This window comes from Triturus cristatus, chromosome 4_1 (genome assembly GCF_964204655.1).
Source record: "Triturus cristatus chromosome 4_1, aTriCri1.1, whole genome shotgun sequence".
NCBI lineage: Eukaryota > Metazoa > Chordata > Amphibia > Caudata > Salamandridae > Triturus > Triturus cristatus.
In genome coordinates, this window is record NC_140585.1 from 631,300,725 (window position 1) to 631,321,807 (window position 21,083).

Here is a 21,083-nt window from a genome sequence, read left to right on the forward strand (position 1 = left end):
GTTAAGCCTGAAGAAGGTGGTGAACCATACTATACCACTGACTGACATATGACCTCTGTCTTTGAATGCACAGCAAATAGAAATCAAGCAAATGTGAGTTATATACCACAAAGCCAATGGCAAGCAATGGGTGGAATGCATTCCCAGGGAAGTTCTCTGAATGTCCACAAGATGTTATTAGAAAACTAGACAGCTGTAATGTCTGGTAGCCTTCGACCTAATAGTGTTAGAGAAAGAAGTAAAGATACATAGATAGATTTAAAACAGAGATAGATCATCAGAGAGACAGACAGATGGGTGGGCGGGTGGGCGGGTGGACAGACAGACAGATGTGACTGGAGGCGCAATAATTGCAGTGGCAGCTCCTCCACAAGAGTGGAGGAGTGTTGCCCCGCCTGCTGCAAGCCCTGCAGGCAAATACACATAAATAGAATGGCATAATAATACCATTTTATTTTGCCACCAGCTTGCGATGTGCACAGTCCCAGCTTGAGGCAGGGGGCGAGGCTGATCACTGCTGCCCCTTTCAGTACACATGTCGGGTAGGCCAGCTGGCTCCCTACGGCCAACCCGACATGCACACTGTAGATCCAACTGTCCCCCGGCTGTAAAACAACCGGAGAATTACTGGCACAGGCCCCAAACCTCAAAATGAGCGCTGGGTTAGCCTGCTCCCACCAATTCTGGAGCTGCTCTCACGCCGATGAGAGCAGCTCCAGGATTGGTTAGATTTGTGTTCCTCTGAGCAGGAAGGAAGTCTTTAAAGTCCTGCTCATGAAACGCCAGGGAGAAGAAGTGCGGTATATATGGTGAGTTCAGTGCCATCACGCCATACCATATTTTTTAAACGATAACCACCACTGGAGAATTGCCAGATACAGATCATGTTATTGCCTCCCAGACAGCAAGCATGCCAAAGCTAGAGTCCATTTCAGTTTGAGGTGATGGTTGTTTGAGTGAGCTGATTGCTATTTGGAGGAGTGTGGCTCAATGGTTAGAGCGGCAGACCCTGAAGCAGAGTTCTGGCCAGGGACCAGGGTTCGATTCCCGTCTCGGCGGGGCTCGGGCTCAATTTCCTCGGACCTGTCTATTCTCGCCTCGGTGCCTATTCTAATCACGGGCCCCACGCTGCAACTCTGGGCAATAGCTTGCTTAGCCTCCACACCGGCCCCAACAGCGCTAAGGATGTCTGGCTTCACCCTGGGGGTGCCCAGGAGTGGACACTTCACAGGGAAAGCCAGGAGGGGTTCCACAGCGGTATGAGTATCAGCGCCAGGAAACCGCAAAGGCGTCACCGCAAGGTGGCCGTCTGGTGACAGTGCGCTCTATAAGTACCTTGACATTTACATTTACATTTACATTTGAGGGAATGGATGATTGATTAAATGAGTGAGTGGATTGTTGGTTAAATGAGTAAGTGAATGGTTGGTTGATTAACTGTTTAACGTAGAGAGGTGTGGCTCACTGGTTAGAGGCGGCAGACCCGTAAGCAGAGAATTGGCCAGGGACCAGGGTTCAATTCCCGACGCGGCAGGGTTGTGGACCAGGGTCAAAACGGACTCGATAATTCTCGCCTCGGTACCTACTCTGACCAGGAACACACTCGGCAACTCTGGGCATTAAGCTTGCCTCATCTCTACAACGGCCCCCCACAGACGCTGGGGATGCCTGGTTTCACCTTGGAGATACCCAGAAAGGGACCATCTCACAGGGATAGCCAGGACGGGTTCCCCAGCGGTCTATAGCGCCGGGACACCTCCTCGTGAGGTAGCTGTTCGCGCTTTACAAATATCAGTATTTTTTTTTTTATATTTTTAAATGAGTGAATAAGAAAATTGATGGGATGATGAATGACATACGCAGGAATCCCAGCCAAACATCTACGACAACTACAACGCATCCAAAACGTTTCGCCTGACTGATCCTCAACGTCCCCGCCGCAGCCACATCACCCCCCACCTGAGAGACCTACACTGGCTCCCCATCAATAAGAGGATCACCTTCAAGCTCCTCACCCACGTGCACAAAGCACTCCACAACGTCGGACCAGCCTACCTTAACAGCAGACACAGCTTCTACACCCCCACCCGCTAGATCCGCTCCTCCAGCCTCGCCCTCGCCGCTGTCCCCCGTATCCAACGAACAACCTCCGGTGGCAGATCCTTCTCCTACCTCGCCGCCAAGACCTGGAACACCCTCCCTGACCACCTATGGCAGACCCAGGACCTACTCACCTTCAGAAGACTCCTCAAGACCTGGCTCTTCGAGCAGTAGCAGCACCCCCGCTCCCCTCAGCGTCTTGAGACCCTTATGGGTAAGTAGCGCTTTACAAATACATTGATTGATTGATTGATTGATTGATTGATTGATTGATTGATTGATTGATAGGTTGATTGGTGAGAGGCTGGGTGGGAGAATGGATCTATGAGTGACTGGTTAGGTGCATGAATGAATGAGAGACGGACTAGGACCATGGATGAATATGTGACAAAGTGGCTGAGTGGGCTAGGAGTAAATAGAAACAAATGTTACTTTGTGGCTGGATGCATGGCAAGTGACTGAGTGAGCTTTGTAAGGGTAAAAGGATGACTGGGTGGATAATGGATAGATAAGTGAGCAAATGAGTGGATGGGTGTTTGAGTGAATTAGTGGAAGCAAGGGAAATTGAGTAGAGTGATTGTCTGTGAGTTGGTGGATGGGTAAGTGAGAGGATAATAAGGAGAGTGGATAAATAATTCAGGGAATTTATTACAGGAGTGAGTGTGCATGGAATGGGTGGAACAGTCAATAAGTAGACAGACTGAAGGGTAAGTAAATAGATGTACTAGTGATGGACAGGTGAACTGAAAAATGGGTAGGTTAAATGACTGTTGAGAGGGTGAACCGGTCAATAGATGTACAAAGCATACACAGATAAAATTGGCAGACTACCACACAGGTGTATTTTAGCGGGGCAAGGCAGCAGGCTGTATTTGAGAAGGGCTCACCAGCCTTGGCTAGGCATTAGGTGAGGACCCAGGGAAGCAAATGGTTTAGGAGGGAAAAGCTATGAGTGTAAAAATTCTAAATTAGTGCCCAGAGAAGTCTTCTCACTGGCCGGATACCTTTGCTTGGTCAGTTTTTCAAGATTTGGACTTAGTCACTTTTTTGGTGCTCAGATTAATCCAGCGGGGAAAGGCTGTAGCCGAAGAAGACTCCACCTGGCCAGATACCTTCTCCGAAAGGTATTGCTGAAATTCATTTGCTGCTGTGTAAAATGCACCTTGGTTGGATCGACTTGGCAGGTCTGTCGTCCGGAGGGCTTTAAATCCCAAAAGTTACTAGATCCCAGGTTTTGCCGGATGTTAAAATGAGTACACTTTGCCACAACTAAGGGTTCCATCAAGTTAAGTTGGTGGTCAATCCTCACTCAAATAGAAGCGACCCTCAGGGTCATGGAATGTCCAGTTGGAAATGGTAAGCAGGGCTCTTCAGAAAAAGGGCTTCTTGCAGCTTGTTGTTTCCCTGTCGCTGAAAAGGAGGTAGGCCAACTGACCCTTAGAGTCCACTTCTTTGTCCTGGGTACTTGAGGGAGTAGTTCTAGCCCTGCAGGAATTCTCACAGGTTTCAAACATTAGATGCAGTCCTTCTGTTCTTTCACAGGTCCAAAGTGTTCTGTAGACAGTGCAAAGTAATGCCTAGCCTGTATGTGTAGACCTGGCCTCTCCTTGAGCAATACGGAAAGTGTTCCCAGGAGTAATCATACCCTCTTGTGCAGTAGTTCTTGTGTGCACTACTGCAAACAGCCCCACAGGCCCCTCTGTGCCTAAATCCAAGATAGTGAAACAATGCTTTTCTCGTGCAGAGCCCTTGTATCAACCCCGAAGGGTGACAACCTGGCTTTTAGGGGCCAGGATGAGACTGGATGATGAAGCATGCCACTACTAGAGTGGGTGGGGGTCTTACTAAAAAGCAAAAAGATTCTTTTTTGTTCAATAACTAATGACTTGGCATCCACGTGCGATAGGAGTTACTCCAGATAGGCAAAGGATACCCCATGTTTGGTTTTTAATCTTTGCATATAGACGTCTTTCAGGAATAGGACAGTGCTGATTGTTTAATCCCTTTAAGCACAGAACTGGTGAAGTTCTTTTGCTATGACCTGTCCTGGAATCAGAGAAGGGTGGACTTCTCAATGTGAGGAAAGGCACAGACCCGTGACACTGATGACACACAGCAATAGGTAGTTGCCCGGGTGCTGCTTTGAGGTCATCTTCCAGGAGTGTGCATGATGAAAGCCACCAGGATCATGCAGCCCAGATGCCCTGGACCAAAGAAAGAAGCATCAGGGTCATCTGATGTCAAAGACGCGCAGAGAAGCTTTCTAGGAATGCATCAAGAGCTTGCCACCATTGTCTCCGACTGGTCTTGTACCATACCATGCATGGCATGTTTAGGTCAGTACAGTGAGTTTGATCTGCCCCTAAGAGACTAAACATAGGGTGCTACAGTGTTGAAAAGACCCATGTATGATTCTCGGGTAACTCAGTTTTAAATTGTGTCTTTTCATTGCTAATATGTCCACAAATAACCTCAATTTAATATTCCATGTTTGATAAAACAAATTCCATATTTCTTCTCTGATTTCCGCAGTGACAAATATAAGGAAATCTCATATATGATAAGGCGCAGTTCATGTGTGTGCAAGCTAAGGTATCTTTGCCAGACGCCTCTGTGGGATATCCCAGTGGGCAGCAGTCACGTAATTTGGCTTAAACCTTTATTTCACTGACTGACAAATGTGAGCTTGGATCAATATAGCCGTTTCCCAAAAACTGGCTAGGAAGTCACCATGCTGTCCCCCCCCCCCCCACCACCATTCTCATAACTAGCTGGTTCATGCTGCGATTTAACATCTGTTCCCTAATCAAATCCTGACGCACAACAGGAAGAGTCCACTGCCAAGTCCTTGAGAAAAAAGTTCAGAGTCACAAGGAAGCCCTCTCCAGGTGTTAGAAATACAACCCAAATGTTTGGAGAGCAGTGCTTCAAAATGTTTCACACACACACAAGGCAGCTGTTGCCGCTGGGCATTGCAATATAGTTCGGAAACGGCGAAGAAAGATTGTCTCATTGTTTTTTGTGTGCAAATTATTGGGTTTGACCCACTATTTCAGGCTATATTATAAAGCTGCACAAAGAAGGCGTTCTTTTCTCCTACTGATTACATATCATACGTTTCAGAAAACTTACAAAAACAAGGCAACAGTCATACGTCCCCTTAAACAAGGGGACAGATTCTACTGGGGCCTAAAAAGACCATGAATATGTCATAGATATTAGATCTGGGTGAAATTGAAATGACGCCGTGTAATTCGCGTTATTGAGTGAATTTCACCTTAAGCTTGTTATCTACAATTCCCAAAATTACACAATGATACCATTGTTGCATAAATAGCCAACATATTTACCACAAGCACACAATTCGTGAACAACAGAACAAGAGCAGCTGTTGTTCACGGTGCTTTTGATTAAATGCATCCCAGTGTCATAAACTGACACAAAGACGTATTTCACTCTAAAATATATCTAGCACAAAATGACGGATTTGCATTTTGTGCAATCACGCGTAATTTCGCCTTAATTGTGTGCAATTAAGCATAGGCAAATGAAATGAATTTCGCACCCCACTAAGAAACCACGAAACTTACTTAAGGCCCATTTTATGACCAAGGGGGCAGTGGGTTGCATTGTGAACCCTGACGCCGCATTATATGCAGGCTGTGCTGTTCAGCACTATCCACCGTTAACTTGAGAATATGGCTCTCTGACTAGTTCCCGCAATATCATCTGTGACTGCATTGATTTACACTAGGATGCATCCCCTTTGCCATGGCTGAATTTAACTCATCCATGCATAGACCGTATAAAAATAGAGAACGGAGTATCCCACATGAAGTACCTTTATTCTGTTGGAAATGTGATGACAATCACATCTCTGAAACGGGTATTTGACTGATGCATCTTTTGTTTAGGTGTGGGGTCAGCCCACTTTGCCACTGGTTTACTTCACTGCGAGTGACAGCATTCTGCCCTTTCACAAGGAACCCATGGGCAAATTACATCCCTCAGTGCCAGGAACTTCCATGGCAATGTGACTTTTGAGACCAAATAAATGATTCTTCCCTTTTTTCAGTGTTCCCCCTAATATTGGCGCAGGACCAGCAATTTTCACTGCATATTATAAAAAATCATGCCACGACAAAACAAGCACTGACAAAGCCAAAAGACTGTAAGATACACCCAGGCAGGTTAGCTTTGCCAAAAGTTTGTTATTCATTGTAGCCTGTGAAAAAGCCAAGCTTCACTGCATGCAGACTAAGAATATGAAATTCAGAAAAAATAAACAAAAGTATTGCATCCTCCATTACCATAGTTCTGTTTTTGGTTCAATGTCTAATAAAGATTTGATGGTAAGGAAGCCTTCATTACAGTCTTTCTTTAGTATCTGTGAAAAAGAAAGAAAATAAAAACTATTTTGAGGGCTCTACTGCCACTCGATCTTCTTTGGCAAGGGAGCATTACGTTTAGTTCATGCTTCGCTTCTATGAAACAAAAAACATTTTTTTCGTCCCAGTGGCTCTTATATGAAGCTACTGGGCTGAAAGGATGGGAATCCTCCAAAAATAGCATACAGGGCAAGGACATAGGAGAGGGAGGGGATTAACGAGAAGACGGTAAAAAAGCCAGTGGTTTAAACTTAAATTATATTGTTAGCAAAATATATTTTTACATATGTGCTACGTATCCCAAAATAAAAATGATTGTTCAGTACTGACCTAAAACACAGCATGGACAAAGTAGAGAATAACAGCCAATCACAGTTTTTAAGAACAGAAATACATGATCACAACATCACAAGATATGCTTCAATCTTGAGGGAAATAGGATACTAATTTAGGTAGCCCTTAAGCTAAATGGTGTTCCCTTAGCAAAATATAAATACCACACAAGACAATTTATCTTCTATTCAAATTTAAACATTACATCATTGTTCAAAGAACACTTTTCCAGCAATAACAGATTAAAATGAATGTCTGAAGGAATGCTAGTTAGCTAGTTAACTCTTTAGAAGAATGCCATGAAAGACTTGATGTGATATTAATAACTCTGCAACCTCCAAAATTTACAATAAACTAAAACTCAGGGTAATTTATTTAAAAGTCCAAAATCTGGATGGCAAGCACTCTCTGCTTATTTTATCAGGTATAGAACAGCCCCCCTATTAACATGAGATCAAAATCAACTCTCCTACAATTCTGAAAAAGCAGAATACCACATATTCAAAGAGCACTAGCCCTGGTCAAACAGTTTACCCTTGACCATCCGCCAATGATTTTATATTCCTGAGGGCCGTTAATCTTTTCAGTGCTACTTTGCGCTCAAGCTAAGTATGTGCTCTACAAATTCCAACACATACATACAACATTTGTATGAAATTGGGTTATTAGCGGAGATGGTTAGGCGCACCACTCAACAAAAAAAACACACAATTCTTGTAAGGGGAAACCACAAAAGCCACTAAATAAACCTGTGCTTAAATCCCTTGTAGCTTGGCACAAAAAGCTGTCAGGCTTAACTTAGAGGCTTTGCATAGTAAAGTATTAATGCAACACTCGAACAGTAACAAAGTGAAAACACAACACAAGAAAAATAAAATAACATCAAAAGAAAAAAAAGTATGAGTCATTCATTTTTAAAGATTTAAGTAACAATAGTGAAAATAAGCACAATCGACGTTATCTGGTCATGCTGGATGGACTGTGTTAAAGTAAAAAGTTGAGGCCGACCATGATGGGGCATTGGCCAGCTACAGGGACCAGGCTTGTCCCGGTAGAAAGTTTACCTTCTAACTTAGTCCGGTTTTCATGTGAGAAGGACTCCTTGAAGGCGTTGTGTTGGCATTAGGGCTGCAAGTTGGATATGGAAAGGGGCTTGATAATGACAGGTTGCTGAGGTATCAGGCCTTGGTTGAAAGTTTGCGTTGGTAATGCGGTGATCAGCACAAAGAGCTGCTCGACAATCGGTACTTCACCTTAGCGGTAATAGCGGTGCTGTTCTTATCGATGCAAAGAGCTCTGGATGGTGACGTCCCAGGTCTATCTCCGGGAAGGTATCGTGGGCAGTCAGATGCAGGTCCCCTGCTGGCCTCAGTGAAGTCCACTCGCATTCACAAGGAGACTGAGGCAGTTCTTTTCAAAGCAAAGAGCCCATAGCTTCTGGTTTTTCACCTGGAGTCCAGTTCTTGCAGTTCTGCGGATTGAGGAGTACACTAATATCAGTCCAGGTTCCAGGACCTGGAGGGACATCTCTTGGGGTTAGGACTCCATCAGAGACCAGCAGCAGGTTTCAGGTAGGTCCAGCTGGTACTGGTCAGTTAATCAGTTGCAGGAAAAGGCCTCTAGAAGCTTGTTTTGTCCCTTTGGCATACAAAGGAGGCCAACTGACCTTTGGAGTCACTTTCGGGTTTTTAGGTTCCAGACAAACAAGATCAGTCTTCCTTCAGGCTTCCGACAACAGGCCAGTCCTCCTTCTGAATCTCCACAGGTCCAGGAGTGTTCTGATGAGAGGTTATAAGAGTGCCACTCGTATCTGGTGCCTGCTTCTATGTGAGAGTCAACCCTTTTTCTAACCCTAAACTCATTCTGGTCAGATCTTCCCATTTCCCCATGTTTTGGTTCTAATATGTCTAGGGAGACAAAGGACAGGCAGGCCCAGGTGTGAGCTACATTTGCCGGTGACAAGGCAGGAATCTTCAATAGTCAGGAAGGGGGTGGGTGCAGCCCTCAGGCTACCCTTTGCACCACAGGAAGCCCTGTAAGTTAGCAGTGCGTTGTATGATATTTGTGTGTTAATTATATGGTGAAAGCGCCATAGTGAGTTTGGGTATCTTAGTTTGCTTAAATGTGATGTTTGTAAATATAAGGTCAGTGGTTGTGGTGCTTCCTAAGGCAACAACAGTGATTGGCTCTAGTGACAGTTCCCTACATGTGTGTTGACAGTTGTTCATGTGTGCACAACAGTAACCAGATCTGTGGAGGACGTCTTCTTAAGGCACTAGCAATAAGCATGCTGGTCTATATATTGTGTATGCAGTTGTGATTGTGTTTGATAGTGTTTGAGCACGACATGACCTGCTTAGTCACGTTGGATTTGTGACATTGAGAGTGCTGTTCATGTGGGTTGAACAACATGGCTCTTCAATGTGTCCTTATGGTACTTTGTTTCAGGCCAACATTGAGGTAATCAGACAAACACTGCAATGACAAGTGTGTGGTGCGTTGGAAAGAAGGACATTTAGTGGATCTTCCTGAATTTAGAGGTGAATTGAATGTGATTTGGGGAAGCAATTCTGGCATTTAATTAAATATGATTAACAAATACAAATGGTACGTTGGATCAATAACAGTGCTGGGCAAACATTCCTGATGAAATTCAGAAAGGGCCCATCCTCCATCTTTAGTACAGATGCGTTTTTACTCGTATTTGTTGAAATCTCTCCATGGGCAACCATTCTGAATGTTTGCCTTACTTGCACCTCCATAGACCATACACGGGTCCGGGGATGTGCAGATTTGAACTGCTTATTTCACTGGCAGCCCATCAGTCTGCGGTGAACAAAGGGGCGAATCCTGTTTGGTTAGTGGGAGACCAATCAGATTATCTGAATGTGGAAATTGGGGTGAGTTGAATTAGTCTGGGTAGGGTGGGCATTGCTGGCATGCAGCTCTCTCATAATTATTTTTGAGTAGATGTGGTGCTATATTATTGGTTACAGTATGTGTCATATGTTGCTGGTAATGTGTTGAGAAGTGAGATAGACATACGTGTACCAGGTTGCTTCACTGTGTCTGACTTATTGAGGCTGCTTGGTGTTTTAGTTTTAGCCAATCTGATTGTCTTGGGTGGGATAAGTGGCACGGGAGCCTCTGATGGTACGCTGCCTTTTTAAAATTAGGAATAGCAATCAATTATTACATGTCATCTAATCGAGTTCAAAGTAAAAACACAAAACCAATAGATTAAAATATTACCAAATGTTATATCACATGTTTTACTCTGAAATCTTGCTGTCAGATCCAAAACACTCGATTTTTTATTTTCTTCCTTTTAATCTTAGTGGTTCACGCTTTACACAGTGAGGAATCAGAGGTTGTTTGAAATGTGTACACCCACATAAGAAGATAAGCATGCGGAATATTACCAGAAAAAGACACCAGGGCCCCGATCCACAAGGGGCCTCTGCCCCCGTGGCGGAAGCCCCGCAGTCGCGCGAGGGGTGTCCCCGCACTCGTCGCAGGCCCCCTCCCACTGCACTCACTGCGAAGGTCCAGCAACTGGTACCCCACCCGCCCCCTTTGCTCCACCCCCCACCCCCCCTACCTCCACCTTACTCACACACCAACCTCGACTGCGGAGACTCCAACACAAGTGAACCAGGCCCTATGTATTCTTTCACTGAAATGTAAGTGGGTACACGGGGTGCTGTCTCTGTAAATGTTTCGCTAATTTGAACATAAAAAGATTGTCTAACCCTAAAAAAAAATCTTGAAACTTTAGATTCACATAAGCCATTTTCAAATTTGCCCTCAAGAAAATGACTGCATTCTTAACCGGCAAACCTGAACAGGCCGTTCGTTCAGTATCTGTTTTCTCCAAAGTCACAACCTGCGTGTACAGTCAACAAGAAGCGCGTTATCTTAAAAGTAGCCGGGCTCGGCTGCTGGCAAGCTCGGGTGCGACAAAATGATGCCAGTGCCAGTATATCAGAAAGCTATGGAAGACGAAACGGTCAAGGCAGTTTATAACCATCGCGCCATTTCAGAGTCAAAACGACGCCATTGTCTCCGTCAACCAACACACACTGTACCCTGCCAAAGAAATAAAAACAGAAACCACCCAGAGGCAAAGCCCAATCAACACTGACAGACGATGAAAACCTCACGAGCACACACTAATCCAGCTGCCAATCTTTGTGTCACTTCTGGCCTCCAAGTCATACGTGAATATCAGATACTGAAGGCAAAAGTCATCCAACTGGAACTTCATTTTTTTGTTGATAGGAATCACTGTGAAACAAAAACACAGAACACACCTAGCAGTTACTAGGGTGGGGTTTTTCAACGTCATGCCAATTTCTGTAGAAACTAATCTGTGGGAAAATAACTGTCTCTTTGGAGATTGACAAATTAACTCAAAACAACTGGCTTCCTGGAGTCAATGGCCGAAAAATGCTGTTTTTGCACAAGTGCAAACTCAGGCAACTGGAAAAAAATGAAAGGGAATTCAGAGAAATGTGGCAAGAAAAAACAACGATGCAGCAGTGTTCTGGTTTAAGTGGGAATGGATAACCCGTCATTAACGCAATCAAAAATAGAATTCAAGCTTGAAAACTAAGACTTGGGTAGAAGTAACCTGAAAGCTGATATTTCTTTTTGGATTAGAGGTTTTGAGGACAGGCTCCAAGTATCAGTAGGTTTTAACAACCGTACATATTTATGTCAATTAAGGATACATTTTTACATAATAAGATGTTCCCCAACATGGCATACGTCTCTGTGTAAGCAGCCCTAATAATTCACACCAGCCGTGAACAGATATATTTTACTACATGTCGTGTGCTAAAGAAAAACCACAAGAACACAAACTCTTGAACTCAGCAGCTGTCAGTCACCACCCAACTTGCTACTCTGACTGGTGGGTGAGTATTTCGAGGAACCAAAGCGAAAATACTGTAAAGGGAATCATCTTTAAAAAATATATTTAAGAAGTAGACCGTGTCCGCTCAGCAAATGTAACTCTGGGAATCGTAAAAGGCGATTTGAAGAGTTTTTTTCATCTACTATAAAAATATTTCCCTGCTTAACAGCTGTTCCTAAACAACACTTCTAGACAATACCAAGCGTCTTTTCTTTCCAGATGCAGGCAGTTGCAATCCTTTGACAAGAAACATAGGGGCAGATTTACAAGAAAGTGACACATCTGTACAGATGCATCACTTTCCCTGTGCCACCCTTAGAAACGCTTGCGCCACCATAGATGCGCCGTATTTACAATACAGCGCACTATGGCGCAAGGGTTGACAGATGCGTCAGAAATTTTGGCATATCTGTTGGCGGAAAATTCACGCATTTGCTGGAGTCGTGTCGCAAGCACGACGCAACTCCAACATAGCGTGTTGAGGCCTATTCCCACTACATTACGTCACTACTTACTCCTGCTTGAAGCAGGCGTAAGGTTTTGACGCAGTGGCGTCCTAAAAGTGGCGCAGTGAAATCTTGTAGATTTCACGGAGTCACTTTTACGAGGCCTTTCTGTGTGGGAACGCCCACCCTGCATACATTATACCTGACGCAGGTATGTGACGCAGGGCTTTACAACGTGACGCATCTCCCAAGATGCGTCACGTTGTAAATAGGCCGCATTGTTTGCCCCGCTGTTGCGTCAAAAAAGTGACGCAACTGGAGCACAAAAGTCACGCAAGGGGCTTGTAAATATGCCCCATAGAGTCGAAAGTCTAGGGTATCTTGATTTACAGGAATAACCACCAACGTTTTTTATTTGATGAGTCCCAATAATCAATGCAATGAATGAAGTGCAGTCTGAGCAATATCCATTTAGCCCTGATCAGGGAAACTGCCTTCTTTCCTTCTTCTTTGGTATTTACAACAAATGGGGGTAGGATGTCATGCATTTGCTTTCTCTTCCTTTGTTTTTATTTATTTGTCAAGCATGATCTGTACATGATGGTGATTTATAAGAATGATTTGGGTTCAGCAAATTCTGTCTGCAATACACTTTTAACATATACATGTTGTTTTGTTTTGCTGTCAATATTTCCATTTTGGGATTACAAAATTGATAGTCCTTTTCATAAGCGATGCATCAATTCATAGATTGCCCTGTAAAGCATTTATGTAAATCTCATGAGTACTGAAATGAAAGTGAACCAGCCTAAATGTATACTGGATGTAGCTTTGGCTTGTGAAAGCAAAAACGCTGGTTAGAGACCAACTACAAAATGTGATGTTGAGTGTTACGCTTCCTAACTATAATACTATCCGGGAATCGAAGAATGCCCTCCTTACAAATCACTCAAAGAGAGATACCTTTATGTACAAATGGCACTGGCAAGAGAGTGTTGTTGTATAGGAGGGTTAAGATTAGCATGTCATGTACCTACATAGTACATCCATAAAAGAATTGCTATGCCTTTTATGTATCTGAGTCCACTTTATACATTTACTTTGGAGCTTGTGTTGGAAGCCTGTATTTAAGCAATTCAATAATGAACCTTAGAGGTTGAAATGGCAACTTTTTCTTAGATACTAGGACGAAGCAAGGTCAATTAGCCACTGCTGAATATATTTGAAGAGCCAGTTATTATTTAAAAAGTACTCAAATCATCAAGTTGCTACTTTGTTGGAGGGCCAAATGTATACCGAAGGAACTCAATGCATTTTAAAGATTTTGTTAATGGGGCATGTATAAAATTGGAAGGTGTCTATCCCAACAATGTAATTTTTTTTAATTGTGTTAACATTTTTTAGTTAAAAAGATTGTGTATGCTTATATCTTTCTAAATCTTAATGCCCGACAATAAACAATAAATTAAATTAAAAACAAAGCCAATAACTTTTCAAATGGAATTGCCCCTGCCTTTCTGTGTTACTGTTTTATTACATACACAGCAATAAAACTAAATTAACAAGAAATAAAAACGGCCTTGAAACGAAGCTTGATGTGCATGATAAGTGGAACCCTTCTCTTGAAAGCACTACTACATTTCCTAGAAAAAGTGCGAGGGAATAAATTAATATTATCGGTTGGAAAAATATAGTTTGGAATGGATGTATGTATTTTTAACTGTTTTGTAAACACTTTGATGGCAATGCAGCTCGCCGCTTCCCTGAGCCAGCACCCTCCCGCCAGCTCAGCGAACCCCAGCCAGGCCGCCGACAACCTCACGAAGTGGATCAGCAACTGCGCGGACGAACTCGCCCCACTGAGGACCCCGCCCAGCAGACCCGGCAGCAAGAAGGCCCCATGGTTCACCGACGAACTCAAGAGCTCCAAGAAGAACTGCCGAGCCCTCGAGAAAGCCTGGAGAAGGGAGCCAACTCCGGACAACATGACCACCCTCAAGCTTGCCACCCGGAAGCACCACCAACTGATCCGCGACACCAAGAAAACTGCATTCAAGGACCGGTTGGATAACAACGCACACAACAGCAAGGAACTCTTCAACATCGTGAAAGAGCTCTCCAACCCCAACGCCGGAAACAACGACACCACCCCATCGCAAGAACTCTGCAACTCCCTCGCCTCCTACTTCCACAACAAGATCACGGACATACACAACAGCTTCAACACCCTACCGACGAACGCCACGTCCAACCCGACCGAACCACCGCCCCCCACCTCCACCCTCCGCGCCTGGACCCCGATCTGCACCGAAGAAACCGTCCGCATGATGAACTCCATCCACTCCGGATCTCCGACCGACCCCTGCCCTCACCACGTCTTCAACAAAGCCGACGCCGTCATCGCACCCCACCTGCGGGACATCATCAACACCTCCTTCACCACCGCCACCTTCCCTGAGAGCTGGAAGCATGCCGAACTCAGCGCTCTACTCAAGAAACCAACAGCGGACCCCACCGAACTCAAGAATTACCGCCCCATCTCGCTGCTCCCGTTCCCAGCCAAAGTCATCGAGAAGACCGTCAACAAGCAACTGGCCGCCTTCCTCGAGACGAACGGATCCCTCGACCCCTCACAGTCTGGCTTCCGAGCCAACCACAGCACCGAGACCGCCCTCATCGCTGCCACCGATGACATCCGAACCCTGATGGACAACGGAGAAACAGCGGCCCTCATCCTACTAGACCTCTCCGCGGCCTTCGACACCGTCTGCCACCGCACCCTAGTGCAGCGCCTCAGCAACGTCGGAATCCAGGAGAAGGCACTGGAATGGATCATCTCCTTCCTCGACGGAAGAACACAGAGAGTCCGTCTACCACCGTACAAGTCAGAGGCCACCAAAGTCATCTGCGGCGTCCCTCAAGGATCCTCGCTGAGCCCAACCCTCTTCAACGTCTACATGAGCCCCCTCGCGGCCATCGCACGCCAACACAACCTCAACATCATCTCCTACGCCGACGATACCCAGCTGATCCTCTCCCTGATCAACGACCCCGCCGCCGCCAGAGCCAACCTTCACGAAGGAATGAAAGAGGTAGCCGAGTGGATGTCGACCAGCCGCCTGAAGCTGAACTCGGACAAGACGGAAGTCCTCATCCTGGGATCCTCGCCCTCCGCCTGGGACGACTCCTGGTGGCCCCCCGCCCTGGGCACCGCACCCAAACCGACAGACCACGCACGCAACCTGGGCTTCATCCTGGACTCCTCCCTCTCCATGACCAAGCAAGTCAACGCCGTCTCCTCGTCATGCTTCAACACCCTGCGCATGCTACGGAAGATCTTCCGGTGGATCCCCACCGAGACCAGGAAGAATGTCACCCAGGCACTCGTCACCAGCCGACTGGACTACGGCAACGCCCTCTACACCGGAACCACCGCCAAGCTCCAGAAGAGACTCCAACGGATCCAGAACGCCTCAGCCAGACTCATCCTCGACATCCCACGACACAGCCACATCTCCGGACACCTAAGAGACCTGCACTGGCTCCCGGTCAACAAGAGAATCACCTTCCGTCTCCTCACCCACGCACACAAATCTCTTCACGACCAAGGCCCGAGCTACCTCAACAACCGCATCAACTTCTACGCTCCCAAACGACACCTCCGATCAGCCAGTCACGCCCTCGCCGCCGTCCCCCGCATCCGAAGAACGACAACAGGAGGAAGGTCCTTCTCCTACCAGGCCGCCAAGACCTGGAACTCCCTCCCTCCCGACCTGCGCCTGACCCAAGACCACCTCGCCTTCAGGAAGAAGCTCAAGACCTGGCTGTTCGGGCAGTAGCAGCACCCCCCCCCCCTCCCCCCCCAGCGCCTTGAGACCCTCCGTGTAAGTAGAGCGCTCTATAAATGCCTATGATTGATTGAATGGCAGCACTGAAATTAATCATGACACATGTATCTGCTAATTAAATCCATTGACTGTGTGCATGCATTTTAGCACAGAAAAGTATTATTTGTGACAAAGGCCCAGTTGCATGTCTGTTATCCCAAGATATGGATAATAACCTCAGCCAAAAGTTCAGTCGATCTTCCAACACAATGTGATGGTTGAAAATTGAGTAACTGACTTAGGAGAGGGTGAAACTCAAGCAGCAACCACAATTCTGGTCAGGGTGAAGCACAAGCAAATCCCAAATAAACCTGTGCTCAACCCTTTCGTAACTTGGCACAAAAGTAGTCAGGCTTAATTTAGAGGCAATGTGTAAATAATTTATGGAGCACACAAACAGTAATAAAGTGAAAACACAACACAAAAAATATCCCATACCAATTTAGAAAAATAGAGTGAGATTTAATAAATTGACACCAAAACAACAAAAATCCAATTTCTAGAACCAGAGACATGTAATTTTAAAGATTTAGGTAAAAATTCTGCATAAATCGAAAGAGCGCAAATCATAGTTATCTGGCCACACAAGATGGGGACAAAGTCACAAATTCAGACTGACCATGATGGAGCATGGGTCGGATACTTTAAATCCTGGTTGTGGAGCGTTGCGAGATCCCAAGCCGAGCCTATGTTGCACAGTGGTGGTTCTGAGGACCTGCAAGACCTGCATCAGGGATGCATCACGCAGCAGCATTTTTGATGCGGAGTTGCGAGCGATCCATTGGTTCTGCTAAGACCACAGCTGTGCTGACAGAGCATTTTCAGGCACACTTCCAAGGGTGCAGGAGTGGGGTGGTATCACTTGGGGTGTAGGACTCATAGCAGGCAGAGTCCAGGTGCAGGATTCAAGGTGGTTGGAGCCTTTTCTGTCTCTGAGTTTCTGATGAGGAGTCCAGCAAACTTGCACCTGGGGCACAATTGCAGAGTAACAGTCCTTTTTGTAGCAGAGTAGGACAACAGTCCTCCTTCTGAGTCTTTCAAGGGTTCAAATGTGTACTGAAGAGTTGGGTCTGAGGTTCCCTTACTTATAGCTGTTTCCCAGTTTGAAGTAGGAGAAGCTTCTAGACCCATTCCCCTACAGAGGTGTCTGGAATTTCCTGCCTACCTACCCTGGCCACAGCTTTTCCGGGGGCACAAAAGACTAATGTGAAACTCTTTGTGAGTGTGTTGAGGCAGAGTCTTTGTGATGTTCGAGTGTGGCAGATAAAAGCTCTGCCACCCTATTAAGTCAGAGATGGTTCATCCTGCTAACACGCATTTCCCCTTTGTCTCCCTGTCTGGTAGCAATACATAAAGAACAACTGCCAGCTACACCTAGTCCCAGGATACAATCTGCAGGCACCAAATGGTTGGGACAAGAAAATGCCAACTTTCTAAATGTGGCATTTTCTGAATTGTGCCTTAGAATCTAACTTTACCATTTAAGAGGGTTTTAAATTACAATTCGGTAGAGACCAAGCTCAACATTTCTATCTGCTCCCAATTAAAGATTATCTCTTATTAAATGTAATAAGGTGACCCAAAGTTATCCTATTGGAGAGGCAGGCCTTGCAGTAGTAAAAAACAAATTCAAGAGTGTTTCACTACCAGGACATGTAAAACAAATGTATATGTCCAACCTTTTAAATACACTGCACACTTCCCTTTGGGCTGTTTAGGGCCTACCCTAGGAGTTATTTATATGTGTTAAAATGGAAGTTTTAGGCCTGGCAAAATGTTTATTTTGTAAGGTGAAAATTGCACACAGGCTACAATGGCAGGCCGGAGACATTTTAAAAGGCTACTTAAGTGGGTGGCACAATAAGTGCTGCAGGCCCATTAAGTAGCATTTAATTTACAGACCCTGGTTACATGTAGTACCACTTTACTAGGGACTTACAAGTAAATTAAATGTGCCAATTGGATGTAAGCCAATGTTTCCATGTTTTAGGGAGAGAGCATAAGCACTTTAGCACTGGTTAGCAGTGGTGAAGTGTGAAAAGTGTTATGGCCAGCAAAAACAAAGTCAGTAAAAACAGTATGGTGAAAGCAGAAAGTGTGGGAGTGACCCAGCAGAGATGGCAAAGTTCAACAGTGATTTTCCAAAATTATGTTTCGCAAATTACATTAGTGTTACTGCTGAGGTTGCCAACAGTTCTAATGCCGCACGGCTACTGGAAGCATCTCCAAATATGACTCAATTTCCAAGGAGATTCGCAGACTTCACTTGCTCGCAGTGACTCAGCGAATTAAGTTCAAAATTCTCTGTTTAGCATATAAGGCTCTGAACAACACAGGACATCTTTCTCTTAGAAATCTTTTTGTCTGGTACCACCCGTCCAGACAGTTGTGGTCCTCAGGTGCAAGACTGATGAAAGTGGCAAGAATACGAACCTCGGGTTGGGGTGGCCGAAGTTTATCTTACAGTACTGCAACAATGTGGAATACCCTTCTGGTCTAGCTCAGAGGGGCTGCTTCCAGATCTGATTACTGGTGGGGAATACTGCAGTCATAGCGCCAAGACACCTTTGGGTATTTGTGCGCTCAATAAGTCTCATTAACATTAACATTAATCACCTGCTGAAGAAACTGTTATTCACTGCATCTCCTACCATGCTATTTTGGGCGTCACACAAGTGTGAGGATGGTTAACAAAGGTAAAGATAAATTAACAGCATAGCCTCATACTCTCAATCACCATATGCAGACTCTTCACTCCATGTACCTTTCTACTTCACACTCTCAATTAACTTAGAATGAATGCAAACAAGAATAGTTAGTGACAGCTTTTTCATCATTCTAAATGGGAGAGTGAATCTCACTATTACATAAGGAGTACTAGTAAGGTGTTATTACACACTGCTCATTAGGTTATACCTTGTTCACCACTGTTCATATTCTGGCAAAATCAGGAGCTGATGCAACATTCATGCTGCTAAACTGAAATCCTGGAATTCAAAATATTAGTAAGGGGTATATTTTATTTGCACAAAGGTAAGATCATAACAACTACAAAATAGCATATTTGTGTTCTTATTTATTTTTGGTTTTACACAGTGATAACACACCCGTAGGCCGACTTGAGTGCTAAATCAGACAAGTCGAAGAGAAGAAGGATGTGGGTGGCCAAAAATGAGCAGTTAGATGAGGGAATGTATTTCATAGCCTATGGATCATACTTTGACTAGAATAGATGAGCCTTCAGTATTCTTCTGAACTTCGTATGAGATTTAAATGCCAGAATACCTTTGCCAGGCTATTGTTTGACACAAATATTGTTCCCTAAATATAATTTACAAAATATAACCCCCACTGGCATTAACAATAGGAAATCTTGACTCTGAGACAAGATTTTTGTGAACAATATTTAGGGCACAACATTTAAATCAGCTGACACTTCTGAGACAATATTTATTATGTATTTCATCTACACACCGCTGATCTTAGCACTTACTCATATTTTTTTGCAAGTTTCCTCCAAAACTGCACAACACATTAATTCCATTCCTTCACAATGCAGATAGCACTGTCCTATCTGGTCTTACCACAGTAGGGCTTCACAGGGCCATGACAGTACTTGGTTGTTTTGCATATGCTAGTAAACTGGAAGTCAACACCGTGCACCATGGCAATAAAGGAAAAAGCATTTGCAAAGCCAATAGGCCTCACCTTTGTGAACTATTGACTTTGACAATGTTTTTGTCACACTGCACAGCTGCTGTGATGCTGTGCAGGTTGGCTAAAGTAAAAGAAAAAAGAAAAGAAAACTTTGATCCGGCCATCAGCATTTTTTGTAGGTATTATGTTAAACATATGACTGTGAGTTATGCTCCTTATTATTTCTATGCATTGCATTACATTGTATTTGTATGGTGCACATACGACTTTGTTGTGGTTTAGTAGTGACAACTAAACTAGCATTGCCTTTAAATACTAAAACATTTCTGAGCATTTGCTTTCAATTATTAAAGTTTAGAAGTGAAAGTGTATTGATGAAAATCTGCATAAACACAGAGTCTCCGTGTACCTTGATTTTGGCAAGACATCGTTCGTTTCAGGGGAGTTTGCAGATGGCTGCTAGTAATATTCATTTATATTTCAAAAATTACTCCAGTAAGTGGGATTTGTATTCATCTATAGGACTTGTTAGACTTGACACCCTGGCATGGTATTCCCCAAACTTTTTTTCCTTCACAAATCCTGTTTTGCTGATATTGCTATGTTTGTGTGCATTGTACTGCTAAACAGTGCTAAAGTGGTTGTGCTCTGTCCTTTAAACAATGTAAAAATTGTACCACACCAAAGTAACCCTTTTTATTTCACTTGTACGTCCCTTCAAAATGGTACTACTTGTTCCCTGGGCCTGTAAATTGACTGCTACTAGTGGGACTGCAGCACTCATTTTACCACCCACTTAAGGAGTCTTTTAAAACATTTCTCAGGCCTGCCACTGCAGTCTTTGGGCAGTTTTAATTGGCCATTTTGACATGGAAAAATAAATCTTTTGCCAGGCCTAAACTTTCCTAAAACATATATGATACTCTAAGGTAGGCCCTAAAGACTACTAGGGCCAGGTGTAAGTATTTAAAGAGTAGGACACATGGGTTTAAGTGTTACATGTCCTGAGAGCGAAAACCTCCTAAAGTCTTTTTTCACTCTGACAGCTCTCTCATTGGCTAACACTGGGTTACCTTATTACACTTATAAAGTACTAATTTTGGATTGGTAGCTGATACAGATATACTATTTAGACTCAAATACTTTTGTGTCAACCTACCAGAGGGTTTTAAGCACAGGTTAATTTAGTGACTCTTATGGTTTACCCTGACAACAATTGTGGTTGTTGCATGAGTGGAGCTTCCACTCCCCTCAACCAATAACCCAATACTAGTACTGATGTGTTCAAAGCTAAAGTTACATGCAGTTGATTTCTATTTCTTTACATTTGCAGATCTTATATATTTGAATCTTC

General features: G+C 44.4%; 1 protein-coding gene across 3 annotated transcripts in view; it reads right to left on the minus strand.

Moving 5' to 3' along the window:
• Window positions 1-21,083, minus strand: part of NAV3 (neuron navigator 3) — a 1,112,283-nt gene that overhangs the window by 1,082,554 nt on the left and 8,646 nt on the right. The window lies entirely within an intron of this gene.